At 37.3% G+C, this 17,695-nt stretch overlaps 6 non-coding genes and 1 pseudogene across 6 annotated transcripts; all 7 read left to right on the top strand.

Moving 5' to 3' along the window:
- The first annotated feature begins 339 nt into the window (after positions 1–339).
- On the top strand, positions 340–494 carry LOC115668310 (U2 spliceosomal RNA; annotated as a pseudogene).
- A 3,659-nt stretch (positions 495–4,153) lies between these two features.
- Positions 4,154–4,271, top strand: LOC130140562 (U5 spliceosomal RNA). Its single transcript, XR_008818537.1, has one exon. It is a non-coding gene; the product is annotated as a U5 spliceosomal RNA (small nuclear RNA).
- A 1,136-nt stretch (positions 4,272–5,407) lies between these two features.
- On the top strand, positions 5,408–5,603 carry LOC115668975 (U2 spliceosomal RNA). Its single transcript, XR_004004267.2, has one exon. It is a non-coding gene; the product is annotated as a U2 spliceosomal RNA (small nuclear RNA).
- A 2,482-nt stretch (positions 5,604–8,085) lies between these two features.
- LOC115669296 (U5 spliceosomal RNA) lies at positions 8,086–8,203 on the top strand. Its single transcript, XR_004004343.2, has one exon. It is a non-coding gene; the product is annotated as a U5 spliceosomal RNA (small nuclear RNA).
- Positions 8,204–9,307: 1,104 nt separating this feature from the next.
- Positions 9,308–9,503, top strand: LOC130140558 (U2 spliceosomal RNA). Its single transcript, XR_008818532.1, has one exon. It is a non-coding gene; the product is annotated as a U2 spliceosomal RNA (small nuclear RNA).
- Positions 9,504–14,290: 4,787 nt separating this feature from the next.
- LOC115668963 (U5 spliceosomal RNA) lies at positions 14,291–14,407 on the top strand. The gene has a single exon (XR_004004264.1). It is a non-coding gene; the product is annotated as a U5 spliceosomal RNA (small nuclear RNA).
- A 907-nt stretch (positions 14,408–15,314) lies between these two features.
- LOC130140559 (U2 spliceosomal RNA) lies at positions 15,315–15,510 on the top strand. The gene has a single exon (XR_008818533.1). It is a non-coding gene; the product is annotated as a U2 spliceosomal RNA (small nuclear RNA).
- Positions 15,511–17,695: the final 2,185 nt, after the last annotated feature.

Genomic DNA, 17,695 nt, shown 5'->3' with positions numbered 1-17,695 from the left:
TGAATTTGTGTTCAATCTCCTCCAACTAACAAACAGCACACAGAACGATTGCTCTTCTAAGCCAACTCAAGTGACTGCAAAAACTTTCTTGTAAGGATGGGATTCGAACTCTAAACCAAAATCATTCTGCTGCCATCTCCGAACCGCCCACATGTTCTGTTTCAATCCTCTCATATCTCAACTCACACCGGAGGTTTTCATGAGTCTTCCAAGTCTACTTTTGTTCTTCTTCGTTTTTTGCAAAGAGAAACCATGAAAAGGAGTCCCACATAGGGAATACGAAAAGAATCACAGACCAGAGCAGGGAACAAAATTGGAGGTGAGGCGACAGTGGAAAGCATACTTTTCTCGGCCTTTTTGCTAAGATCAAGTGTAGTTTTTGTTTTTATCAGTTTAATATAATATCTGATACGAGGCCGCCACAGTAGCTTGCTGCTAGGCCTCTCGCGCTTCTTTCTAGTGTTGCACTATAGCCCTTGCTTGGTGCACCCCACCCAAGCCCAGTCAAAAATAAATTTGTTTCTCTAGTATATGTTAGTGTTTCATTATCACTTTTGCTTATTTTGCACTTTGGTTGAAACATATTTTTGGTTTGCTACTCAATACACCACGAAGCAGGTGTGGTCTGTGATTATCTTGAAGAATGTGATCGTCGTAATCGCCAGAAATCTCGGCAGTTTTTCTGATTATGCAGTTTTTTTTACTTTAGACAATTTCGAATTATCAATATTTCGATTGATTTTATTAGATAAGATTAAATTTGATTTGCTTTGATGTTATCTTCATTAATTCGGATATCTTTAGGAGTCCTATCATTATTAAATGACGTCCAGCTTTGTATTCGGATCAGAAAAACTGCCGAGATTTCCGGCGATTACATTCTTCAAAATAATCACAGCTAACTGTTCTACATCATCTCTTGACTCTCTGTGTTGCTGAAGGAACCAAGCAAACATCATGCTGAAGCGAAGACTCCAAAAGACACTAGTGGTCTGTCAGGGTTTCTCGGGTTTATTTGTGCTAAATGGTTCTGTTGTGTTAAACAATGAACCATTAGAGTTCTTTTATGATGGTGAATGTCCACAAATTCATGGTTCCTTTTCAAACCCACCTACCACAAAAAACAACCTGACTCGACCCGACCCGACAGTATTACGTAAGATCCTAATTTGATTTTTGGAATTTTCCCTTATTAAAAATACGATTTTTTCTTTAGGATCTGAAATCAGTTGGACGGTCTCAATGGTCTGTAAAATTGCTTTATGTAGTAGTGGTTTTTTTTTTGGCAAAGAAAAAAAAATTAGACCGAATAATAGGGCTCACATGAAATAGCAAATTTGAAAAATGAGTTCGGCATCATATTTACCCAAGCGGTACATAAGATGAAGTCTGATTCGGGCTTTTGTATTAGCGATTGAGGAATAAATTTGGACTTTGCTTTAAGATGGGCTAGTTCAACCCATTTACCATCTTGGACCCTGGGAAATCCGGTCACCATTTCTGGGATGATAAAGGTCCACAACACTGTTCAAAGAATGGAGAAATGGGCAATAACAGTGCCGCATGTTTCGTACGGTGCTCGTTTGGTGCTATAACTTTTCAAGAGATCATTTAAGTGCAATAATTTCTAAAAAAATCGATCATTTTCAAGTGACATCAGTCACTCGTGTCGTCGGAAAATCGCATGTGACATTATTTTAGAGTAAATAATATATCGTGACTCGTCAGATATGTCAACACTCAAGATATACAAATCAAATGACATCGTTTGGGCAACATAAATTTGCCTGAAATTGAGGAATTAGGTTCAACTTTCTCCATAAACCAAACCCTAACCCAAATTCTTTCTCCAAATTGAGAAACTAGATTTTATTTTCTTCCAAAAAAATCCTAGCCCCAAATTTCAGTTTCGATTAGAATGGATTATTGAGTAGCGACGCGCCCCGTCTCATCTCGAGGCAGCAAACGCGCTGATGAAATGAACACGAGCCTCATCAGAAGGTTCGACATTGACACTGGTTGTGGAGGGAGGAATTATGGGTGCCGAGGAGAGAGAGAGAGAGAGAGAGAGAGAGAGAGAGAGAGAGAGAGAGAGAGAGAGAGAGAGAGAGAGAGTTTTCAAATGATGCTGGCGGTGCTGGCCGAAGGGTAGCGGTGTGGTGTCCAAAGGGAAGCATTAATTTCGGTTGCAATTAAAAAAAAGGGGCTAGGGTTTGAATTGCAACATAATTTAGTTCCAAAATTCTCAAATTGGAGGCAGGAAATAGCTTAAACGTCGTCGTTTGAAATATTTGTTCACTATCATTATCTCTCTAGCAAATCATGTTGCATGATGTAATGTCAAATTAATGCCGTGTAGGATTTTTAGGTAAGGGCAGTCGTTGATAAAACTTAAGTGATCGTTTTTAAAGTTATACTTAAGTGGTCGCTTGAAAAGTTATGAAGTTGTGATACTAAAATGAGTACTGTACGAAAATTATGATAACATTAATGTAATTTTCCCATATCTTTATTATCTCTCTTCACATGTTTTAAAACATTATTTCCTTTTCTCTTTTTAAAACATGCGTAGGTGCATGCTTCTTCCCTCGCGAGTCATAAACCAACCTTCAGTGTATAGACGTCCGCTTAGCCCCTCCATGGAGAGTAGCAAAGGCATGTAGAAATAATTTAAGACCGCAAAAATGTTTTGACATACAATCCTTGATAGTAAGATCTCATCAAATCACTTCATCAAATCACTCACATGGTCTCTAATCATGTGAGAAGAAGCATAGAAATAAAAAAAGAATATGTTTATTTGACGCCATTTTAAACATTTTCACTGACATCATCTCTATGATAAGTCACGTTGCATGATGTAATATTACATCAGTGTCATGTAGGATTTTGAGGTAAGGGCCATTGCTGATGTAACTTAAGTGAACGTTTTTAAAAGTTATGGCATTTAAGTGATTGCTTGAAAAATTATGAAGTTATGATATCAAAGTAAGTCATGTACAAAAGTTATGACACTGTCAATGTCATTTTCCCAAATATATATTATCTATCTTCAAACGTTTAAAACCTTATTTCTTTTCTTTCAAATACAGTTAGGTGCATGCGTCTTCCCTTGTGGGTCATAAGCCAACCTTTAGTGTATAGACATCCGCTTAGCTCCTTCATGGAGAGTAGCATAGGCATGTAGAAATAATTTAGGGTTAATATCACAAAAAACCCCAAATTGATACACTTGTAATAAATTTATACCAAACTAATTTTTTGACCACTAAAAACTCCAAATTAGTACACCTGTGATAAATTTACCCTCTATGAAATTTTACCGTTAAATTGCTGAGTTGGATGACACGTAACAGTTGACAGATGTACTAGTTTGGGGTTTTACCCTTCCATTTGTCATAGGTTTACTAATTTGTGATTTTTCGCGGTATTAATCCAATTTTATGAAAGGTAAATTTATCACAAGTATACCAGTTTGGGGTTTTTGCTTGTCAAAAACTTAGTTTTGGATAAATTATCACAGGTGTACCAGTTTGAGATTTTTATTGGTCAAAAAATTAGTTCGGGGTAAATCTGTCACGTGTACCAGTTTGGGATTTTTCGTGATATCAATCTAATAATTTAATACGGCAAAAATGTCTCTATATACTATCCTTGATAGTAAGATCTCATCAAATTACTTGCACGATTTCTAATCATAGACTTTAGAGATGGGCACAAAGACTTGAGAAATTTGTGTCCCATGGTGCCTTGTTGCGAAAGGGGCAAAATTTTCTCCACGAAGGCATTTGGTGGGGTGGGACGAGGCAGTATGAGTCCCTCTCCTTTTGTATATTTTTAGAAAATTATTCATTAATTATAAGTAACATATTAAAATTGTTTTATTATATCATATAACTTATGACCCACTTAATTTGAAATTCACGTAAAATAAAGAAAAAAAATATTTTATTCAGTGAATGATACAAATACATTAATATAATTAAGTAGTGTTATGTTTGCAATTCTTTAATAGTTATAATGACCAAATTAATGAACCTAAAAGAGCCTCCACTAATTCTTCTTGTTGAACGTCCCACATAGGAAGAAAGGCAATAACAGGGCAACAAGGCCAACGACAAAAGACGAGGTCGTAGAATTGGGCAAATCACGCAGCCATGTGATGAGCACAGAGCGAACTATTCTTTCGCCTTTTACTAAAGAATACCGTGTGCTCGTCACAATTAGTGGCATACGCCTATTTTTGGAGGGGCTTCTTCAATTGAGGAAGCTCCTAAAGTTGAGTCAAATGATTTCATAGCCCCTTGTGGTGCCACTGGTGTTTATGGATTCACTCCTTGAGTGCACTGCCTTGCTGTTACGTAGTCTTAAGTCTTGACCATTGTTCAAGCGACCTCGTTAGACCACATCAGAACTCCAACATTGCACTTAGCTTAAAACCTCGGAGTGCGTATTTATGGAGTTTCCCTTGGTGAGGAGGAGCAAACACCTGTGGCAAGTCAGGGCTCAGAGGAAGAGAAACATGTATCTCCTGATTTCGCCTTTCATTAAGGAACCGTAACCATGCGCTTTCAATCCTAGCCTCCAAACCAATTGTTTCTTGCAACTGCTGTCCTAATAAAAAAAAATAAACTCCAGCTCAGTTTTAATAGGACGATGGATTCTTGCTTGACACCAAATCATGCGTTTCTAGTTTTCTGAGTTTTCACTTGTTCTCTGCGTCATCATGAGTAAATGGATTAGTGCTCAATCGCCACGAACTAACAAATACCACACAGATCGATTGCTCCTCTGAGCCAAGTCAAGTGACCCCAAGAAACTTTCTTTGAAAGAATAGGATTTGAACTCCGAACCAAAATCAGTATGCCGTATTATCCGGACCGCCAAAATGTTCTGTTTCAATCCTTACTGGAGGCTTTCATGAGTCTTCCAAGTCTGCTATTGTTCTTTCTTCTTTTTTGCAAAGAGAAATTGTTGCGGAACAACACCAAAAGATGCACAAATCGAAGCACAAATAACAAAGGATGTAAGTAATATCAAAACCACATGAGACACAAGATATACGTGGAAACCCAAAATGAGAAAAACCACGGAGAGAGAGATGGGTTTCACTATCTTTAAGAATAAGTATAAGAGTACAATCCAGAGGTCAAAAGACCACTTGGTGTGCCACAAGCCTAACAAAAAAATAAGAAGAGCAAAGAAAGGAGAGAATGTGGAGACTAAGATTAGAGATAGAGTTGTGCAACACATTCCTTTTATAGTCCCCCTCAGAAAAGATCTAAAATAAATGTGCATGATCCAAAATGTCCTTGAAACGGTGAAAATGAGTCCCACATAGGGAATGCAGAAAGCATCAAGGACCAGAGCAGGGGACAAAAGAGGAGGCTAGGCAACGGACCAAAGCATACCTTTCTCGGCCTTTTGGCTAAGATCAAGTGTAGTATCTGTTCTTATCAGTTTAATATCTGATACGTGGGCCATCGGTCCACATGATATTAAATTAATTTTTTTAGGGGGAGAGGCCACCACGGTAGCTTGCTATTGGGCTTCTCAAGCGTCGCTCGGGCGTTGCACTGCAGCCCTTGCCTGGCGCACCCCACCCAAGCCCAGTCGAAATATAACAATTTTTGGTTTGCTACATGATGCACGATGCTTCTGTGATGCATAACTAGAGCACAGAGCTTTCAGGATTGGTATTGGGTTTAGCTGTTGGAGCCAAGCAAACATCTTGCTGAAGCGAATAATCCAAAAGACTAGCGATCCGTCTGTGTTTCTCGGGTTTATTTGTGCAGAGTGGTTCTGTTCTATCATACAATGAGCGTTGGAGTCTTTTTGTGATGGTGAATGTCCCACAAATTCATGGGTCCTTTGCAAACCCACCCACCATAAAAACAACCTAACCCGACCTGACAGAATTTTTTTTTTCCTTCCCTAAGATCCTAAATTTGTTTTTGGGATTTTTCTTTATTAAAACTACGATTTCGCAAGGATCCGAAATCAGTTGGACCGTCTTGATGGTTTGTAAAATTGTCTTAGACGGTGGCAGTTTAAGATGGTAAAATTGGTAAGACTGGATAGAATCATAAAATCGTGCAGATTTTGATCTCTGTCCATCGATAGAGTTAGTCCCAAAAATAGAAAAATTGGACCGAATAACTGGGCTCACATGAAATAGAGATTTTAAATAACTGGGACTCTCATGAGATGAGGTCAGATTTTGGCTTTTGTATACAACCGATTGAGGAACGAATTCTGACTTTATTTTATTCGAGCTTCGATAGATTAGCTAGTTCAACCTATTTACCATCTCATACCACGGAGAAGTCCGGTCGCCCTTCCTAAGATGAGAAAGGCCCATAACACTGTTCAAATAAACGAGAAATGGACAATAACAGTGCTACAAGTTTTGTACGATGCTCACTTGGTGCTATAACCTTTTAAGCGATCATTTAAGCGCAACAATTTCTAAAAATCGATCATTTTCAAGTAAACATCAGCCACTTGTGTCATCAAAAAATCGCATATAGCTTTATTTTAGGATAAATAATATTAATGTCGACACTCAAGATATATAGATCACATGATGTTGTTTGGCAACATAAATTTGCCCAAAATTGATATATTAGGTTCAGTTTGCTCCATAAACCAAACCCCAATGCCAAATCTTTCCCCAAATTGAGAAATTATTACCCCAATGCCAAATCTTTTGCCAAATTGAGAAATTATGTTTAATTTTCTTCCCAAAAAATTCTAGCCCCAAATTCTAGTTTCAACCAGAATGGATTGTTCAATAGAGAGGCACCCGTGTCGGTTCACGATAGCCAAGGTGTTGATGAAACTGAACATGGGCTTCATTGGAAGGTTTGATATTGACGCCGATTGTGGAGGGAGGAATGATGGGTGCCAAGGACTTAGAGAGAGAGAGAGAGAGAGAGAGAGAGAGAGAGAGAGAGAGAGAGAGAGAGAGAGATGGTGATGATGAAGGGGCGGCCGGTGCACTCTGCGGCTCCCTATTTAGTGCTATGCATGGTTCCTTGGTAACCTCTAGTTTGATGGTGAGGAGGCAGCAAGTGCGGTGTCCAAAGTGAAGCATTGATTTTGGTTTAAAATTGAAAAGAGTGGCTAGGGTTTGGATTGACAACATGATTAGCCCAAATTCTAAAACTAGGGGCAAGAAAAGCTTAAAGGACATAGCTTTAAAACATTTTCGCTGACACCTCCTCGGCGAATCATATGACATCATGCAGGATTTTTAGGCTAGGGCAATCACTAATGTAAAGTTAAGTGAACTTTTTAAAAAGTTTCGATACTTAGGTGATCGTTTGAAAAGTTATAACACAAAATTGAGCACTTATGATGGCAAATATGATTTTCTCAAACATTTATTATGTCTCCTCACACATTCTAAAACCTTATTTTCTTTTCTTTTCTTAAAACACGACTAGGCGCATGCTTCGTGGGTCATAAGCCAACCTTCAGTGTATAGACATCAGCTTAGCCCCTTTATGGAGAGTAGCAAAGGCAAGTAAAAATAATTCAAGACAGCAAAAATGTCTTGAGATTCAATCGTTGATAGTAAGATCTCATCAAATCACTCACATGGTCTCGGATCATAGCCACTAGGGATGGGCACGGGGCTAAAGAAATTGGCGTCCCGTGGTGCCTCATTGCGATTGAGGTAAAATTTGCTCTGTGAGGCATTTGGCGGGGTGGGACGAGGCAGGTATTAGTCTTGCCCTCTTGTATATTTTTAGAAAATTGTACACTAATTACAAGTAATATATTAAAATTGTAATTATTATATCATATAACTCATTCTAATTTATCAATCGCTTAATTTAAAATTAAAGTACATCAAAAAAATATGTTGTTAAGTATATAATACAAACACATTAATATACATAAGCAGTGTTAAAGTTTGCAATTCTTTAGTAGTTACAAATAGTAAGAAGCTTAAAAGTTAATGAACCTTAAAGAGCCTCTAGTTCTCTATATGGAACGTCCCACATAGGATGAAAGGCAAGAACATAGGCAACAAGGTCAGTCACAAAAGTTGAGGTCGAACCATGTGATAGATTATGCAGCCATGTGATGCGCGCAGAGCGAACTATTCTTTCGCCTTTTACTAAAGAATACCGTGTGCTCGTCACAATCAGTGGCATACGCCTATTTTTGGAGGGGCTTCCTCGGCTGAGGGAGCTCCTAAAATAGAGAGTGCAAATGATTTGTTAACCCCTTAACATCGATGTCAAGTTTAGCGACCGTCTCATGAAAGGTGGTGCTCGCCTGAGTATATCTACTTTTGCATTGAATTCCTAATGACGCTATCAGCATCAGATATTGAACAAGTTGTACTTAGCTATGCAAATGATTCCACCCTGAGATACCAGCATGCCTATACCCTGAGATACCAGCATGCCCATAAGTCATTCCAATTTCTAGTGTTTATGGATTCAGTTCCTTGAGTGCACTGCCCTGCTGTTGAATTAGTCTCAAGTCTTAATCATTGTTTAAGCCACGTCATTTGACCATGTCAGAACCTCGACACTGCACTGCTAATCGCCAAATCATACCCTCTTGACCAACCGGGTATATGTGACTATTTGTCGAGTTGTAAGAGCTTCAAACCCCAGAGAGCCTGTGTATGGAGTTTTCCCATGCTGAAAAGTAGCAAACACCTGTGGCAACGTCAGGGGCTCAGAGGAAGAGGAATATGTGACTCTCCATGTGTTATTTCGCTGTTCCCCAAAGAACCGTGACCGTGCGCTCGCAATCCTTGTAACTTTCGGGCTCGAAAACTGGACTACAAGCTTCCAAACCAATTGTTTGTTGCAACTGCTGTCCTCACAAAAAAAAATGAACTACTCCGGTTCAGTTTAATAGGACGATGGATGCTTGCTTCACCCCAAGCCTTGCGTTTCTAGTTTTCGAGTTTCTGCTTATTCTCTGCCTCATCATAATTAAATGAATTTTCGTTCAATCTCCTCCAACTAACAAACAGCACACAGAACGATTGCTCTTCTAAGCCAACTCAAGTGACTGCAAAAACTTTCTTGTAAGGATGGGATTCGAACTCTAAACCAAAATCATTCTGCTGCCATCTCCGAACCGCCCACATGTTCTGTTTCAATCCTCTCATATCTCAACTCACACCGGAGGTTTTCATGAGTCTTCCAAGTCTACTATTGTTCTTCTTCTTTTTTTGCAAAGAGAAACCATGAAAAGGAGTCCCACATAGGGAATACGAAAAGAATCACAGACCAGAGCAGGGAACAAAATTGGAGGCGAAGCAACAGTGGACAGCATACCTTTCTCGGCCTTTTGGCTAAGATCAAGTGTAGTATCTGTTCTTATCAGTTTAATATCTGATACGTGGGCCATCGGTCCACATGATATTAAATTAATCTCTCTAGGGGGAGAGGCCGCCACAGTAGCTTGCTGCTTGGCCTCTCGCGCGTCGCTCGGGTGTTGCACTACAGCCCTTGCTTGGCGCACCCCACCCAAGCCCAGTCAAAAAATAAATTTGCTTCTCTAGTATATGTTAGCGTTTCATTATCACTTTTGCTTATTTTGCACTTTGGTTGCAACATATTTTTGGTTTGCTACTCAATACACCACGAAGCAGGTGTGGTCTCTTGACTCTCTGTGTTGCTGTAGGAACCAAGCAAACATCATGCTGAAGCGAAGAATCCAAAAGACACTAGTGATCTGTCAGGGTTTTTCGGGTTTATTTGTGCTAAGTGGTTCTGTTCTGTTAAACAATGACCATTAGAGTTCTTTTACGATGGTGAATGTCCACAAATTCATATGGCTCCTTTTCAAACCCACCTACCACAAAAAACAACCTGACTCGTCCTGACCCGATAGTATTATGTAAGATCCTAGTTTGGTTTTTGGAATTTTCCCCTATTATAAAAACGATTTTTTCTTTAGGATCCGAAATCAGTTGGACGGTCTCAATGGTCTGTAAAATTGCTTTACGTAGTAGTGGTGTTTTTTTGGCAAAGAAATAAAAATTAGACCGAATAATAGGGGCTCACATGAAATAGCGATTTTGAAAAATGAGTTCGGCATCATATTTAGGTAGCGAATGATAACCATTCTGTTCCAGAATGAGTTCCTGAAACAGAAATAGATTTTTCTATTTCTGGTTCCAGGATGAGTTTCTGAGAAAAGAAACCCGTTTGATAATGACCAAAAATTTCTATTTCTGGAACAGAAACCCGTTTGATAACAGCACAAAATTTCTATTTCCTGAAACAAAAACCCGTTTGATAAACAACACAAAATTCTATTTCCAGGAACAAAATTTTTTTTTTTTGAAATGGAATAAAAATAATTAGAAAATCCAAAAAATTACTAAAAATCTCAAAAAAATTCAAAAAACCCAAAAAAAAATTGAAAAATTCTAGAAAAATTCATCACAATTTCCAAAAAATAAAAAAATTCAGATTTCGGGAAAATAGAAAATTTGTTGATTTTTTTCAAAAAAAATCAAAAATTTCAAAATTTCATAGAATGGCTTAAAATACCTGTGGCCACCCTACTTTTAGTGAAATTTAAATTTTTTTAGATGCCCAAAAAAAATCAAAAATTTCAAAACTTCACAGAAAAATTTAGAATACATGTGGCCACCCACTTTCAGTGAAATTTAAATATTTTAAGGTGCCCAAAAAAATTCAAAAACTCAAAAATTTCAAAAATTCACAGAATAGCTTAGAATACTTGTGGCCACCCACTTTGAGTGAAATTTTAATTTTTTGAGTTGAAAAAAAAAAGCCAAAAATCAAAAATTTCAAAACTTCACAGAATGACTTAGAATATCTGTGGCCACCCACTTTGAGTGAAATTTAAATTTTTTTAGGTGCCGAAAAAAAATAAAAACATAAAAAAATTTTAAATTTTAAAACTTCACAGAATGACTTAGAATGCCTCTAGCCACCCACTTTGAGTGAAATTTATTTTTTTTAGGTGCCCAAATGGTATTTTTGATTTTTTTGATTTTTTAATTTGTTTTCGGCACCTAAAGAAAATTAAATTTCACTCAAAGTGGATGGCCACATGTATTCTAAGGCATTCTGTAAAGTTTTGAAATTTTTTATTTTTTGCTTTTTTTTTCTTTTTTTCGGCAACTAAAAAAAATAAAATTTCATTCAAAGTTGATGGCCACAGGTATTCTAAGCCATTCTGTGAAGTTTTGAAATTTTTGCTTTTTTGCTTATTTTTATATTTTTCCGGCACCTAAAAAAAATTAAATTTCGCTCAAAGTGGATAGCCATAGGTATTCTAAGCAATTCTGTGAAGTTTTGAATTTTTTTATTTTTTAGGTACCTAAAAAAATTTAAATTTTACTCAAAGTGAATGGCCACAGGTATTCTAAGCCATTCTGTGAAGTTTTAAAATTTTTGATTTTTGGCTTTTTTATATTTTTTTAGGCGCCTAAAAAAAATAAAATTTCGCTCAAAGTGGGTGGCCACAAGTATTTTAAGTCATTCTGCGAAGTTTTGAAATTTTTGCTTTTTTGCTTATTTTTATTTTTTTTGGCATCTAAAAAAAATTAAATTTCGCTCAAAATGGGTGACCACAGGTATTTTAAGCCATTATGTGAAGTTTTTTATTTTTTTAATTTTTTGGCACCTAAAAAAATTTAAATTTCGCTCAAAGTGGTTGGCCACAGGTATTTTAAGCCATTCTGTGAAGTTTTGAAATTTTTTATTTTTTGCTTTTTTAAATTTTTTTCGGCACCTAAAAAAAATTAAATTTCGCTTAAATTGAGTTGCCACAGGTATTCTAAGATATTCTGTGAAGTTTTAAAATTTTGATTTTTTGATTTTTTTGATTTTTTTCGGCTCCTAAAAAAATTTAAATTTCGCTCAAAGTGGGTAGCCACAGATTCTAAATCATTCTGTGAAGTTTTGAAATTTTTGATTTTTTGCTTTTTTTTTTCCCACCTCAAAGATCGTGACTTCCAGATGAACATGTGTTTTGAAGAAAGAGTTCTCTCAGAAATGATTCTCATTTTTTGTCTAGAAATAGAAAACCTACTTTTTTTTTGTTCTGATTTCTGGTTCAGAATCGGTTCTGGAACAAAAAGTTGTTCTAGAAATAGAAAAATGAAATTGCGTTACCAAACGGGTTTCTGGTCCAAAGTTATTTCTGGGAACAGAAAACCAGTTCTGGACAGAACCAGAATAGTTATCATGCGCTACCTTACCCTAACGGTACATAAGATGAAGTCTGATTCGGGCTTTTGTATAAGCGACTGAGGAATAAATTTGGACTTTGCTTTAAGATGGGCTAGTTCAACCCATTTACCATCTTGGACCCTGGGAAATCCGATCACCATTTCTGGGATGATAATGGTCCACAACACTGTTCAAAGAATGGAGAAATGGACAATAACACTGTCACAACTTTCGTACGGTGCTCGCTTGGTGCTATAACTTTTTAAGAGATCATTTAAGTGTAATAATTTCTAAAAAAATCGATCATTTTCAAGTGACATCAGCCACTCGTGTCATTGGAAAATCACATGTGACATTATTTTAGAGTAAATAATCTATCGTGACTCGTCAGATATGTCAACACTCAAGATATATAAATCAAATGACATCGTTTGGGCAACATAAATTTGCCTAAAATTGAGGAATTAGGTTCAACTTTCTCCATAAACCATACCCTAACCCAAATTCTTTCCCCAAATTGAGAAACTAGATTTTATTTTCTTCCAAAAAAATCCTAGCCCCAAATTTCAGTTTCGATTAGAATGGATTATTGAGCAGCGACGCGCCCCGTCTCATCTCGAGGTAGCAAACGCGCCGATGAAATGAACACGAGCTTCATTAGAAGGTTCGACATTGATGCTGGTTGTGAAGGGAGGAATTATGGGTGCCAAGGAGAGAGAGAGAGAGAGAGAGAGAGAGAGAGAGAGAGAGAGAGAGAGAGAGAGAGAGTTTTCAAATGATGATGGCAGTGCCGGCCGAATGGTAGCGGTGTGGTGTCCAAAGGGAAGCATTAATTTCGATTGCAATTAAAAGAAAGGGGCTAGGGTTTGAATTGCAACATAATTTAGTTCCAAAATTCTCAAATTGGAGGCAGGAAATAGCTTAAACGTCGTCGTTTGAAATCTTTTTTCGCTATCATTATCTCTCTAGCGAGTCATGTTGCATGATGTAATGTCAAATTAATGCCATGTAGGATTTTTAGGTAAGGGCAATCGTTGATAAAACTTAAGTGAACGTTTTTAAAGTTATACTTAAGTGGTCGCTTGAAAAGTTATGAAGTTATGATACCAAAATGAGTACTGTACGAAAATTATGATAACATTAATGTCATTTTCCCATATCTTTATTATCTCTCTTCACATGTTTTAAAACATTATTTCCTTTTCAAAACATGCGTAGGTGCATGCTTCCTCCCTCGTGGTTCTAAACCAACCTTCAGTGTATAGACGTCCGCTTAGCCCCTCCATGGAGAGTAGCAAAGGCATGTAGAAATAATTTAAGACCGCAAAAATGTTTTGACATACAATCCTTGATAGTAAGATCTCATCAAATCACTTCATCAAATCACTCACATGGTCTCTAATCATAGACTTTAAGGATGGCCACGAGACTCGAAAAATCCATTAATTGAAGTGCCTCGTTGAACGTGGAAAAATTTTCTCCACAAAAAATACCTTACGAAGCATTTGGCAGGGTGGGACAGGGCGGTATGAGTCCTACTCCTTTTGTATATTTTTAGAAAATTATACATTAATTACAAGTAATATATTAAAATTATGACTATTGCATCCTATGACTTGTCATCACTTAATTTTAAATTCACGTAAGGTGTGTTTGTTTCGCGAAAAATGAGTGATTTGAAAAATATTTTTCAAAAAATAATCGCTTATAAAAATAAATAAATGGAAAATATTTTCATTTCTCACGAAAATAGTTATGCATAGATTGTTATCGATGATGAAAACACTTTTTATTGACTAATTTTTCTAAACGATATAAGTAATCATTTTTCGGAAAATATTTTCCAAATCACTCAAATTCCGCGAAACGAACGCACTTAAAAAATAAAGAAAATATATGTTATTCAGTGGATAATACAAACACATTAATATTATAAGTGTGTTATGTTTGCAATTCTTGAATAGTTATAAAAAATGAATAGAATGAAAGGCAAGCGTCCACTAATTCTTCTTATGAAACGTCCCACATAGGATGAAAGGCAAGAACACGGGCAACATGGCCGGTCACAAAAAGACAAGGTCGAACCTCGTGAAAAATCACGCAGCCATGTGATGAGCACAAAGCGAACTATTCTTTCGCCTTTTACTAAAGAATACCGTGTGCTCGTTACGATTAGTGGCATACGCCTATTTTTGGAGGGGATTCCTCAACTGAGGGAGCTCCTAAAATTGAGTACAAGTGATTTTTGAGAGCTCCCAAAATTGAGTACAAATGATTTTTTAGCATTAGCATTTCCGGTTCATGGCGTCAATCTGTCTCCGCCCTGAGATACCACCATGCTCGCGGGTCATTCCAAGTATTAGTGTTTTATGGATTCAACTCATGGAGTTATCCTTGCTGAAGAGTAGCAAACACCTGTGGCAATGTTGGGGCTCAGAGGAAGAGAAATATGTGACTATCTACAGATGTTCGCTAAAGAACCGTGACCGCTCGCAATCCTTGTAACTCTGAGGCTCAAAAGCTCGAGTATTTAGCTTCAAACCAACGTTATCACTAGACCCGTTTAGGCTCCAAAATGCAGAACATATGGGGCCATTAAATGAACTAACTCCGGTTCAGTTTAATCAGCTTACTTATTCATGTATAGTGGTATTTTATCATCCCTTGGGCTCTCGCATGGGTAATCTGACAACGAAAGCAGGAGAGATAGGACCATGGATTCTTGCTTCACACCAGCCTTGCGTTTCTAGTTTCCCTAGTGTTCGCTTTTTTCTCCGCCTCCTTACAAGTAGATGGATTGGTGTTCAATCGCGACCAACTAACGAACAACACACAGATTGATTGCTCTTCTAAGCCATGTGACTACAAAAACTATCTTCTAAGGATGGGATTCGAACTCTGTACCAAAATCAGTATGCTGCCATCTCCGAACGACCAACATGTTCTGTTTCAATCCTCTCTTCTCTCAACTCCACTGGAGGTTTTCAGGAGTCTTCCAAGTCAGCTATCGTTCTTCTTCATTTTTGAGAAGAGAAACCGTGAAAAAGGAGTCCCACACAGGGAAATCGAAAAGAATCACGGACCAGAGTAGGGGACAAAAGAAGAGGCGAGGCCATAGTGCGAAGCATACCTTTCTCGGCCTTTTGGCTAAGATCAAGTGTAGTATCTGTTCTTATCAGTTTAATATCTGATACGTGGGCCATCGGTTCACATGATATTAAATTAATTTTTTTAGGGGGAGAGGCCGCCACAGTAGCTTGCTACTGGGCTTCTCGTGTGTCGCTTGGGCGTTGCACTACAGTCCTTGCCTGGCGCACCCCACCCAAGACTAGTCAAAATAAGTTTGCTTCTCTAGTATTGTATTACCTATCATTGTCACTTCTGTCTATTGGGCACTCTGTTTGGTTGATACATCTTTTTGGTTTGCTACTTAATAAGCGAGACGTTGCTTTTGTGTTGCATAACTACACCACAAAGCTTTCAGGTGTGGTCTGTCTCTCTCTCTCTCTCTCTGTGTTGGGTTGTAGCTGTAGGAGCAAAGCAATCATTATTGCTGAAGCGAAGAATCTAAAAAACTAGTCATCTGTCTGTGTTTCTCGGGTTTATTTGTGCTAGGTGGTTCTGTTCTATTAGACAATGAGCGTTGGAGTCCTTTTATGATGGAGAATGTCCCGCAAATTCATGTTTCCTTTTCAAACCCACCCACGACAAAAACAACCTAAACCCCACCAGACGGAAATTTCACTTAGATCTTAAATTGGTTTTTGGAATTTTTCCTTATTAAAATTACGATTTTTTTCGTAAGGATTCAAAATCGGTTGAATTGTCTCGATGGTTTGTAAAATTGCTTTAACCAATCGCGGTTTAAGATGGTAAAAGTGGTAAGATTAGAGAGAATTGTAAAATCATGCAGATTTCGATCTTTGTCCATTGACAAAAATAGTCCCAAAGATAGAAAAATTGGACCAAATAATTGGGCTCACATGAAATAACGATTTCGAAATATGAGTTCGGCGTCATATTTTGCCAAGTCATACATGAGATGAAGTCAAATTTGGGCTTTTTGTATACAAGAGATTAAGGAATAAATTCGGACTTTGCTGTAAGATGGGCTCTGATAGATAAACTACTGCAACCCATTTACCATCTTAAACTACTCGAAAATGCTATTGCCCTTTTTGGGATGATAATGGTCCATAACACTGTTCAAAGAAAGGATAAATGGACAATAACATCGTCGGAACTTTCGTATGGTGGTCACTTAGTACTATAACTTTTCAAGAGATCATTTAAGTGTAACAATTTCTATAAATCGATCATTTTCAAGTGACATCAGCTTCTTGTGTCGTCAAAAAATCACATGTGACATTATTTTGGAGTGAATAATCTAACGTGACTCACCAGATATGTCAGCGCTCAAAATATAGATCAAATGACATCGTTGGGCGACACAAATTTGCCTGAAATTGAGGAATTAGGTTTAACTTGCTCCATAAACAAACCCTAAACCCAAAATCTTTCCCCAAATTGAGAAACTAGGTTTAATTTTCTTCCCAAAAAATCCTAGACCCAAATTACAGTTTCAATTAGAACGGATTATTGAGTTGAGAGGCACCCCATCTCGTCTCGAGCTTCATCAGAAGGTTCGACATTGACTCTGGTTGTGGAGGGAGGAATGATGAGAGAGAGAGAGAGAGAGAGTGTGTGTGTGTGTGTTCAAATGATGATGGTGGCCGCGGCTGAAGGAGGAGGACTACCGGTGTGGTGTCCAAAGTGAAGCATTAATTTTGGTCCGCAATTAAAAAGAGGGCCTAGGGGTTGGATTGCAACATAATTTAGTCCCAAAATTCTCAATTTTGCCGGCAAGAATAGCTTCTCTTTTTTTTTTTGTTTTTGAACACCTGGCAAGAATAGCTTAAACATCGTTTTAAACATTTTCGGCATCATTAGTTCTCTAACGAGTCATGTTGCATGATGTAATATTAAATTAATGTCATATAGGATTTTCAGGTAAGGGCACTCATTGATGTAACATGGTGGACGTTTTTAAAAGTTAGGGATAAGTGAATTAGAAGTCCTAAAACTTATCACGAACGTACAATGAAATCATAAAACTTTCAAAATGTGCAAAACTTGTCAAATTAGTGCAATCAAATCCTCATATTAACTCTGTCTAATTTGGCTAACAAAAAATACTAACGTTGCTATTTTTTTATTGTTATTTTCTCTATCATATGTGGCACTGCCGTGACTTAAACAATGTCGTTTTGGTCCAAATCTAATTTTTTTAATATAAATTTTATTTTAGTTATATTAAAACACAAGCAAACTTTAAAAAAAAGAGGAAGACATTGTCGCCCCACCATTGCTAGGAAGGGCTTGCGATAATTTAGGACTTAGTTACAATTTTTAAAAGTTTTAGGATTCAGTTGCAATGATAAGTTTTAGGACTTTCAGTTCACTTATCCTTAAATGTTATAACACTTTAGTGATCACTTGAAAGATTA

The sequence above is a fragment of the Syzygium oleosum genome, unplaced genomic scaffold, assembly GCF_021117445.2.
Source record: "Syzygium oleosum isolate NSW1041296 unplaced genomic scaffold, Sole_v2.1 Sole_v2.19, whole genome shotgun sequence".
NCBI lineage: Eukaryota > Viridiplantae > Streptophyta > Magnoliopsida > Myrtales > Myrtaceae > Syzygium > Syzygium oleosum.
The sequence above is the reverse complement of the archived record's forward strand: the minus strand, read 5'-3'. Positions and strand labels throughout refer to the sequence as shown.